The sequence below is a fragment of the Belonocnema kinseyi genome, chromosome 5, assembly GCF_010883055.1.
Source record: "Belonocnema kinseyi isolate 2016_QV_RU_SX_M_011 chromosome 5, B_treatae_v1, whole genome shotgun sequence".
In the NCBI taxonomy this organism is placed as follows: domain Eukaryota; kingdom Metazoa; phylum Arthropoda; class Insecta; order Hymenoptera; family Cynipidae; genus Belonocnema; species Belonocnema kinseyi.
The window spans coordinates 115,945,592-115,957,503 of NC_046661.1; the positions used below are offsets into that span (position 1 = coordinate 115,945,592).

The window sequence follows — 11,912 nt, forward strand, 5'->3', positions numbered from 1 at the left end:
TTGCCAAAAACTATAATTGGAAACAGAATAACAGCGAAAAAAAATGCATTTTGAAAAAATAGTCAAGTTTACAAATATTATAGAAGAAAAAAATGTTAATTGTTCACTTTTATGAGTTTACGGAATTTTTGTGTAATTGTTATTTTTGACAATTAGATAAACATTTTTTTTAATTGACCTTGAAAATTTATTTTTCTAATATTTTTAATAATTAGTTATGAACATGATTCTAAAAAGTAACCAATTACTAAAAGATTTGAAATTAAAATCAAAAATATCCTAAATTATTACAATTGAAAATAAGTCCAAGCCTTGAACTTTCTGTTACATTTTAAACCTTCTAAGCCAATCCGAAAACATTCTGCAGCATTAATCAAATTTATTACTGTAATTGAGCTGAATTGGTTCATCTGCTATCCGACATAAAATCACATTTCATGTCGATGACACAGTTCCCACAAATTTACCAAATGGACAGAAATCCTCGAATGAAGTGACTTCTGTAAATTAGCCCTATCCAACTTCCAGAGTTCAATATTAATATTGACAATTAGAAATGGATGGTCATCAAATAATAATTACCAATATTCACTTTTGATTTTACGAAGCTTACAACGCAACTCATTTGCGCAAAAAATAACATATTTGTTTAAAAAAAGAATTTATAAATTATGTCTCTAATCTCCCAAAGTTTGAATAAATCTAAGCTGTCTTTAGACCGACTAAACCAACTGAACAATTTTTAAACACGCTCGAATTCCAAGCTAAGAGGGAAGCAGCAGGTGTAAATTTTGACCAAACTAATTAACTCACAACACTGCCTTCGCCAAGAGAAGGCTGCGACCGTTCCGCAGAAACGTGAAACACCGGTAGGTCTGATCCATTAGCAACAGGTTGATCGATTTTCCTGAGTTCTTTATTATCAAACAGAGATCTGATATCTAAGGAACAGAAAACGACAGAGATGATAAGAAATACAGAACAAAAAGGCGCTAAACCGCACGATAAGTGTTTTGTTATTATATTATTTTAAACCACACACGACCTGAACCGACAGTCTCGTCTCGCGTTATTTTGGTCTCGGATACATAAAAGCGACGTTGAAGACTGTAAAGTGGGAGTAGAAAATATCAGAGTAGCCTGGCCGGGACTATGTACTTGGTGACACTATAGTAATCAGCTTTAAGAGAGCCACCTCTCTCAAGTTTCTTTCTCATTCTTTCTCAATGAAGTACACTCTTCCGTCTCCCTATTTCCCTCTTACCAGATGCGGGTTCCACCCACTTTTCCCCATCCTTTTCTCACTCCTAAATTCCTCCTCTTTCAGACTATCTTTCCATATTGATAGTCTCGTGGTCTCTTTCTTACTGCCGCAATCAATTTAAAGCTATCTTCGATAGCTTTTTTCTTTCTTTTCTCTCCTATTTCCTTTAGTTGACATATTTCTCCTTTCTTTTTCCAACTCATTCTACCTCATCCAACACTTTTTATCTTTCTGCCTTCTACTCTTGATTCTCCTCTTTCCCTTTCTTATTTTCTCAAAAAATGTCTTTTGCCCTTTCATTTTTCTGCTCTTTAGCTTTCCTATTATTTTCTTCTCCTTTTAAACCTTATTCACTTTTTTAATCTTCCTTTTTGTGTATCAGATAGTATATCAACTCCTCCTCCTCTCTCTAATCTCTCCTCTTTTCTTTCTCAATCTCTTCAAATTACATCCCGTTCTCTCTCCCTTCATCTCTCCTATATTCTTCAGTTTCTTTTAATTTTATCTCAGCTCTCTTACTCTTGTCAAGTTATATTTCTATATTCTGCTTGTTCTTAGGGTCTCGTAGTCCCGAGCAAAATCTCTTTGAGTTTCGGTTGAATTGAAGGACATGTGAGTGGAAAAGAGATGAGAAGAAGTAGAGAAAGTGAGGAGAAATGAGGACAGGGAAATGAGTTAATGGAAAGTATGTGAATTGACGGAAAATGCTAAGAGATAAAGTAGGGGAAATAAGGGGAAGGAAATGGGGGGCATTATTAGAAACGAGGATGAGTAGCAGAAAATACTTGAGGGTTAGGGAAGCGAGATAAGGTGAAGGTAGAGAAGGAAGAAGCTGTTGGAATAGATAGGAGAAGAAAGGTTTAAGTGAGGACAAGGAAAGTATTGGAAGAGGATATCTGAACGAGTTCATCAACGTTTTAATAGACTACGGAATCTTTTTTGCGGTGCCTACTTTAATTAATTTTATATCTCTTCATCCTGAAATTAAATCCCTTTTTGCGACTTATATTTTCCTCCTGAAATTAAAGGCTTTATTTTTGTAAATTCTTTTTTACCTCTTTACCTTGCTTTAAGATCGTTCTTACTCTGCCTATTATTATTTATAATTATATCCGTTTACATTCTTCTCTCTTTCCGCATACTTGTTTTTCTCCGTTCCTCTTCTCTCCTCTTTTTCTTTTCCCCCATTTCCGACCTTCTAAATAAATGCTACTATATAGTACCTCTAGATATAGGAGTCAGCTAAGGTTTAAACTAGGAAACCCGACGGCGTTCCACCGATTTGAATGAAACCTTTTGCATTATGTTGCTAAAGATGTGTTATGAAAAGTTTACAAAAATCTTTCCGCTAATTTTTAGTTATTTGTTTAAACAAAGATTTCCGTAAATTTTTTTTTAAAGATGAATAACTTGAACAAATGCAGTCCAAAAGCCTCGAAAATAGTGTATTTATATATCTGGGAGTTGCTAATGATAAATTTCGGGGTGAAAAAATTCAAAATCGCGGCCAATTTTTTAAACATTAAAAAGAAATTATTAATACTTGTCATAAATATTCCTTAAGGCATTGATAGATAACATAAAATAAGTTGGACCTAAAATGAAGAGTGAAACTACCCTTAAATAGAGCAAAACACCCCCAAAAAATGATTTTTGACGTTAATCTTGTAAAGGGTGCATCGAAAACAAATGATTTTTTCAGATAAATAGTACTTATAATTTACAATAAGAATGCTTGTATGCATTTTTTCTCTGAATACTTATTTAAATTATAAGTACTATTAATGATTCATGCACATTACATAATAATAATTCTCTAGAATTTATCTCGTACGAGACAACTTTGTTTTTATGCTAAACTTTGAGGTTATGGTACTCCAATTTTTAAATCTTCACTACTATACAATCTATACAATCTATACAAATAACAGGGAAAATATGTTCTTTCTAATTTCCTTTAATTAAATATAAGAAATAACCTTGAAAAAGACTCGTATCCGAGTCGAAACATGTCGGCAATATTTAAATAAAGAACATCAAAAATACAGAAAAGACCTTCACTACATTAATCATTCTAAGTACCGGAAAGAATCAAAAGATATAAGTACTATTTTTTTGAAAAAATCATTTATTTTTGATGCACCCTTTCCAAGATAAACATGAAAAAGCATTTCTTGGGGAGTTTTTGCTCGGTTTAAGCGTGGTTTCACCCTTCGTTTCAAATCCAACTTATTTCCTGTTATCTACCAGTGCCTTAAGGAATATGTATGTCAAGTATTAATAATTTATTTTGAGTTTTTTTTATAAATAAAGAAACAAAATGTTCGCTATTTGCAGTTTTTACCCCTAAATTTATAATCAGAAAGCACCAGATACATAAATACACTATTTTCATGGCTTTAGGACTGTAATTGTTCAAGTTATTCAACTTTAAAAACGATTTTATGGAAATTATTGTTTAAACACATAAATAACAATTAGCGACAAGATTTTTTTAAACTTTTCATTATGCATCCTTAGAAAAATAAAAATAGCAAAAATAAAAAAATAAAAGCAAAAGTTTTCATTGAAATAGGTGGAACGCCGCCGGGTTTTCTAATTTTTTCATTTTTAATGTCTAACGTGACTCCTCTATTGCTCTTCACCATCCCCCTCCTTCTCTTTAAAATACTTCCTTTAATTTTTTCCTCCCTTTCCCCTTCATTTTTCATTTCATACAAATTTAATAAAACTTTATTGACGGAAGGCTTTTGGGGTCGCTGATCACGAATCTGATGTCAAAATTCCAAAGGACGCCGCACACTTTACATTAAAATTTGGCCCCGGTTAAATTGGCTGAAATTGCAATATAATATAGTTCAAAGCCTCCCTATCAAAAAATCCTAATGGATACTAGTCAGAAAAATCAAAAGTTTTCTAGATATATGGCTGAACGCGAAAAATATGACCACAAGCGAATCTGATGTCCTGGCAATGTAAATACTAATCGAAATATTAAAGGTGAAAGACAGTTCAGTCAATGAATACAAGACTGTAGATCATTCCAATTATCAAAGGAAAAGCCAGTCCAGCTACTAAAGGCAATCTAATGGAACTGCTCTGAAAATGTGAAGATTTGTTAAAATAAGCAATACAAAAGACATTCTGGACTACCAAAGATATTTTGTAGTTCAGATAATCAAAACAAGACTATAGGTCAGTCCAACCAACAAAGGCAAGACATGTTATTAGTCCAGCCAGTTAAGACAAGACTATAAATCAGTCCAACCAACAAATGCAAGTAATAACTAATGCAATTAATAACATGTCTTGCCTTTGTTGGTTGGACTGACCTACAGTTTTGTCTTGACTATAAAATATCTTTAATAATCCGGAATGTCTTTTGCCTTGATTATTTTGAAAAATCTTCACATTGTCAGAGCAGTCCCATTACATTGCCTTTAGTAGCTAGACACTCAAAATATGACTGAGGACCCATTTCAAAGCTACGGTCCCAATTTTCTAATATTTGACCATCATATTGGAAATACTCGGAAATGAAACTACGGAAGATACTTCCAAATAATTTTTCCACATACAGGACCGTCATATTAACTTTAAATTTTTTTTTAAATTTCACTTTAAATATGTAATCAGCGACCCAAAAATAAAAACGCGTAAGAACTCATTTGGAAGCCAAGATAACAATTTTTAAATTTTTAGGCTACCATATTAGATCCGCCATTTTTAATTTTGAAAGTTTGACTTCAGATTCGTGATCAGCGACCCAAAAAGCCCCCGAAAGCTCATTTTGAACCTATGGGACTAATTTTTTTATTTTTTGACCGCCATATTGGATCCGTCATTATTAATTTTGGAATCTTCAACTCAGTCTCGTAATCAGCGATATACGACCAGCTAATTTACTTTTTCGTCCCCGCTTTTCCATTACCTTCTTTTATTATTCTCATTCGGTGAGTCCTCCCCAGAAAGGAAGACTAGATGAGTTTTTAACCTCCCCCCCCCCCTTATTCGAAAGGTACTTCCAAGAGGTGTTGGAACAAAATTTTAAAAAAGATTTTCCATTTTCGGACAATAGCCCAAATTGCGAAAAACTGCAAAAAAACTCGTCTGGCCAAGACATGACGATTTTTTTTTAATTTTTGGCTTATATATGGTACAGAAAAATATAAAAATGCCCATAAACCGTTTCTCTATTCATTGCAGCGATAAAAAACCAGAAAACCTATACTTGCAAGGATATTCGGTGAGATCTCCCTAGAAAAGAAGAGGGGGTGACCTTTTTAACCCCTCCTATTCGAAAGGTACTTTTAAGAGGTAATGAAAGATTTTTTTTTCGTCATATCTTGCCTGGACGAGTTTTCGTGCAGTTTTTCTCAATTTTGGCTACTGTCCGCAAATGGAAAATATGTTTAAAAATTTTTTTCAACACCTCATGAGTGCACCTTTCGAATAGGGGGGTTAAAAAGTCACCCCTCTCTTCTTTTTGGGTTAGAATACACTATATACCCTCCCCAACATGAGTTTTCGCGCAGTTTTCCAAAATTTTGGCTATTGTCCACAAATGGAAAATCTTTAAAAAAAAATTTTCAACACCTCTCGAAAGTTCCTTTCGAATAGTGGGACTGAAGTTTCTGACGTCATATGACGCATTTTTTCATTTTTGGCTTATATATGGTCCAGAAAAATTAAAGAAATGCCCAGAAACCGTTCCTCTATTTATTGAAGCGACTTCAATCGCTTTAATAAATGGAGAAACGGTTTCTGGGCATTTTTTAAATTTTTCTGGACCATATATAAGCCAAAAATAAAAATAAAAAAATGCGTCATATGACGTCAGAAACTTCAGTCCAATGCATAATCAATTTTATTTTTTAATTTCCATAAAATATTTAATTGCAAAAATAATTAATAAAAATTTTAGTTTTCTAAAAACTATGGGATGGGATATTGTTGAATTGATCTATATTTGACGACTGTACGACGCTTTTTAATTTTCATGACTTCACGAAAAATGGCGTGCCCACTTCAGGACTTTTGACTGAAAGCCTTTTCCCTTACACTTTTTCCTCCCTAATTTCCACTCTCTTCATTGTATTGTTTCTAATTTAGATGCCTTTCGATTCTTCTCTTATTCCACCTATCTGCCGTCTCTTTTTTCTCTTCCCTATCACTCTGCTGAATCCCTACTATTTCACATACTTTTCTCCTATTCTCTATTCTCTTAATTTCTTATTATCATTACATCTCAGTTACACGTATGCTTCTTTTCTTCTTCTTCATATACTTCTCTTCTATTCTATTTCATTCATCCCTCACTCCTAAAATATTCTTCTTCCATCTCATTCTTCTGATTCTTCTCCATTCCTCTCTCCTCTTTTGTCTTAAGCCATCATCATTTTCTACTCCATATTTCTCTCCCTGCCTACCTCTTATATTCTTATACCCTCTCCGTTGTTTTTTGCGTCGACACTCTTTCTCCTGAATAAATAAAAATGCAATTTTTTTAAATTTAAAAATGAATTATATAGACATACATCATTCCATAAAAGAAAATTTAAATGATTGTTTAGGATCGGTAAGATTCGATACGTTAAAACATTAATAAATTTAAATTTACTTTTTTTACAGCAGTTCTCTTTTAAATTCTCCTCTCCTTTATTTTAAATTCTTTCTCTATATCACTGTTTTAAAGTCCCTCTTTTCTCCAGAGAGGTATTCGTCTGTTTCTAAAGCCAGCTGCCAATATGAATATTTGATATTTTGGGCGACGAGATTCAAAGAGAGAGAGACAGAGAGAAAAAATACCGAGAATTCTAAGAAACAAGGTGAAAAAGTAGACAGAAGAACATTTCACCTCCTAAGCACGTGCACATTTCTTGAAGATTAGTGTACTTGACTCGTGGCGATGTATTGTTCTTCCGTGCGGTATGAAACTTTATTGCTCTTGCGTGCCATGAGTCCAAAGGAGATCAGACGATATGTACTTTATCCTTCTTAAAAATTATGGAAACCCAGGGACCGCTTCAAACATAAAGCAGAGGGGACATCCGCCTTCAGGCGCAAAGGGCCAGGGGCTGTCGCTTAACGAAACCCATAATAGAATGTGCAATTGAAGCTTTAATTCTGTATTAATAATAAATGTCCTTTTCATAACATGAATTTCGGAATCAAGTAGTGGAATCAAAATACCAATCGAACAGGGCCCCCAACGAGAACTACTTATTTAACTGCGCATGTGTCGCATTCAGCGCCTACGTGGTTGCTATACGCGCGCAGTTTAAAATGCAAATAATATTTTTTGTTTTGTTTATTATGAATAATTGCACTTCAACTTATAACAATGTCTATTAGATCGAAATTAATCAATTTTAATGAAAATAAAATTTTATTGTTTTCAGTAAGTTATATCTTAAATAACCAGAAATATTTTATTGAAAAATGTTTATTTCTTCTAAAACTCATTTTGTCAATATCGCTTCTTATGAAATTCAAAAAAATTAAATAGAAATAAAATGATCCTAATAAATAATAACTCAATGTTTTGGTGACTTATCGAATTTTTCAAGAAGTAAAGCAATTGATAGAAAATTGAATTTGTTTACAGACACATGTTAAACGAATTATATATCATTTTCTGACGATGTTTGTTCTTTAAGTGATTTTTATTTTTTTAATTTGCTAAGAAGTTATATATACAAAATTTTTCCCCATAACATTATATGCTGCTTTAAGTATCTGAAAATATGTTTATCTCGTTTCATGCAACATCCCCATTGCCCGTACAGAACTTGTCAAATGTTTGCCTTATTTCCGATTTCGGCCAGATCAGGCACGCAATTTTGTGGTTTTTAAATTTGGCTCCCTCTAGACACCCTCTAGACAAGTGCATAGGTATTGTTTACTTCAAAATATTCCTGAGTTACGTGTTGAAGACTATAATAAGTGAATTTATCAAGAATTTTAAGATGAAACCTAACCTCGAAATAAAGTTATTTATTTATAAGAAAACAATCAGAAGTATTATTTCATGTCTTGAATGTGAAAACGCATTAGATCAACAATGACGTCATAAACACATTTATTTTCACGTATTCTTAGGTTATTTCATATAATCAGTATGTGAATACAACCTTCTTATTTATAGTCGCTTTTGCAAAAATAACTTAGAGAGCCAGTGTAATATTATAATCCACTTATTTCAAAATAACTTTCTACATTTAAGTTCAATATAGAAATTGAATGCAACTTCAAATTAGAAATTAAAACCAAAAATATATTGCAAAATACTTAAATATTTTATCATACACAAGTGCTGGCTGTTACATTGCGTCTATTGACTTTTTCCGTTTACTGGAAAAAAAGTGTCTTTAACACTCCAATGTTTTCATATCGTGATCTGTTTGATAATCTGATATTTATATTCTCAAATTTCAGTTAAGGAGGTGATATATACGGTTTTAATATTATTTTATTTAAGAATCCCTTTTAATTATGAATAATACAAATAAATTAATACGGGCCCAATCGGGGCCAGGCGGGTTTATCTCTGGGCGCAGTGCTTGGGCCCCGATCGGGTATCCCGTTTCATTTCGAGTCTGGCCCTATCTAGATAGCTCGATTTGGGCCAAATTCTGCTTGATCTGGCCCCGATCAGATCCATATTGGAATTTCTGCACGGGTGTACAGGAACTATATAATTTTTTTCCTGATCCACCAAACGCTGATAAAATTACTGCACTTAACTTACTTTAAAACCTCTAAAAGTCTAAACTTGTTTACATGCGATTGAAAATAAATAAATTTATACTGAAAATAAAAGTTTAATTATCAGACAACAGCAATGCCTGTAGGAAAGCTAATAAAATCTTGAGTTAGGGAAAAAAACTTTTACTCGAGTTTATTAAACGGTTTGGTCGAAGTTGGGATTTTAATTTCTCTTTTCAATGACAGATCTCCTATCGGATTACAAATATCACATAAAGTATTTCAATACTCTTGTTTTTTTTTAAACGTAATGCTAGTTGTGAGATTTTGAGGTTAGAAAGTTTAATTATCCCATAATATTTATGGAGTATATTTCATTTTAATTTGAATTTCATGAAGTATATTTTGTGAAAAATATTGTTTAAACAAATTTAAGGTTGTTAAAAATAAGTAATAATTTATTACTTTAATGATTGGTGAACAATTGAAAATAAATTTTGGTCACTTAACGATAATACAGTAATATTTTGGTAAAAAAATATTATTTTAGAAAAAAATTTATTTGAATAGATGAAATTTGTTTAAACAATGAAAAATTAATTAACCAATGGTGGTCAATATTTGACTGAGGAAATAGTGATAATTATTCATTCGAGAAATTGAGAAAGAAATCATTTAAGCAAATTTAATTTGTTGAAATAATTGAAAATTAATTAATCAAGGTTAAGCATATTCTTAATTTGCTCTCTTTTAAACATAGGGATATTCTAGTGTGCAAATTACACAATTCCGGATAAAAATACGGTTGGTACTTTCATGTCCTAAGCCTGTGGCACATTTTGATTTTTAGGTTCATAAAGTTAGAGTAAATATTTAATGAAACCTTAACAATACATATTATCTATAATAGTAAATTTGCAAAATAGCAATACTTATCAAAAGGGAAATTTTAAGCAAACCTACATGTTATTATTTATTTGAATTTTTCACAGTGAGTGTCCCGTAGCTCATTTATAATTTATAAATATTTTTAACATAAAGAAAAATGTTAGGAAGTTTATAATTTTAAATCTCTATAATGCTTCTCTGTATATTACAATATATTTGTTATTTAATAAATACCTGTAATTTAACGTCTTAATGGGGAGAACTAACAGACGCTAGTCTGGTAACGCTGCACTGAATTTAGCTTATTCCCTTTACTTTCACTTCTGCACCCTTAACACATGAATTACTACTAAACTTGTTCCCTTATTCAATGTTTCAGGATGAAAATCGATATAATGACTTATAGCTTAAAATCCTGTTCTAATTAAAATATACATTTTTGTGATTATGTTCATAATCAACAGCGAAACTAGAACGTGTTTAGCTGGAATAAAAAGACAATTTTTTCACTAAATCTTTTTGCAAGAAAGTTTCCTCTATTATTTAGTTTCATTTTGAAAAATGTTACATACGTTTTCAAAGCAATCATCCATTTATTTATTATATTTAAAAACAACACACACGTGCTAACTTGTGTAAATGTCAAATTTCCATCCACTAGGAATTTCAGGTTTAGGCCACCGCGGACGGTGCCTGTCATATCCGGTTAATATCAATGTCATGCCCGTACCCAATATAGAGGTTTTTCGATATTTTTGTACGATATGTTTTTCTCCGTGTTCATAAAAAATCATTATATTTTTATTCATATTTGCAATAATTAAACAACAATTGGTTATCTTAATACTTTTCTTCGGAAATTGGTATTTTTTATTAATAATGAAACGCCTTGATTGACTATATATTGTAAAAAAAAATATGTATTAATTCTGAATATAAAGACATCAATTTCTGTCACTTATCAAAATTATTGCCCATGATTTTCTATTATTTTTCATAGTAGATAGTGATATTATACATGACCAAAAAACTTGTTTTCATATTAATTTCATATTTCAATTTAAAATTTCGTAAGGCAAAACAAATTCGCGCTTTCATAAATTGATTTACACTGCTCCATACATTTCGATGAATCCCAAATCGGTGACCTAATTATCGATTGCTCCGTAATTAACCTATTATAGCCCGAGGTGTCAAGCAAAGTACTTAACAAAAGTTGATTTTAATTTATAATGAACTAAATGAACATATTTTGTCGAAGACGTAATTACACATTCAAGGAATTAAACTTCAACTAACCCTACAATCAAAATATATTGGTAGCCGAATTCAAAGATTTCTAATCTAGTTTCAAGAAAGTAATTCTAATAATTACCAGGCTGTAGAGATGCAAAAGCAATACTCAAATTGCATATAAACAAATAAATAATAAATATTAAAATGCTTAGAAAAATGGCCTAAGAAATAAATGTTCAACCAAAGTAGATGAAATCTCAAATAAAGTTAACAATCTTTCTTAAAAAAGAAAACGACTTTTTCATAAAATTGTTAATTTTTCTAAAAATTCAATTCATTTTTAAGCAAAAGATATAAATTCTCAAAGAATTTTCAACAATATAGTTAAGGTTTTAAGAAAAAAATTAATTTTTAGGCAAGAACCATAATTTTCTACAAAGAAGAATGAAATTTCAACAAAATACGTGAATTTTCAACTAACATAAGAAGAAAAGTATCGAAGCGTCAGTCACCGAATTTCATGAAACTTCTCTATATCGAGATTGGCATGTGAGCGGAAGACTGTTCAGGAGACGTCGCACAGTGGGGGAAAATGCACTTTTTTTGTTCAAAAATGTACAGAGCCTTCAATTATAAATTATTATTATAAATGGTTATATTTTATTAAATTTTATTAAATATTTATTATTTTGAGGAACACCTGAAATCGTTCTGGCGATTGAAGGAAATTATATATACGAGGGTGGATTGATAAGTTTCCGGCCTGACCAAGAAAAACAACGTTTTTAAGAATTTTTTTTTTTTTATTTCTCAACAT

The 11,912-nt window shown here is 31.4% G+C and overlaps 1 long non-coding RNA gene across 2 annotated transcripts in view; it reads right to left on the reverse strand.

Annotated features, from left to right (window-relative positions):
- Positions 1-1,143, reverse strand: part of LOC117173511 — a 15,640-nt gene extending 14,497 nt beyond the window's left edge. For both annotated transcript variants that reach the window (XR_004467204.1, XR_004467203.1), the window contains exon 1: positions 814-1,143. This is a non-coding gene — a long non-coding RNA (uncharacterized LOC117173511). The remainder of the gene's footprint in view (positions 1-813) is intronic.
- Between the last annotated feature and the right edge of the window lie 10,769 nt (positions 1,144-11,912).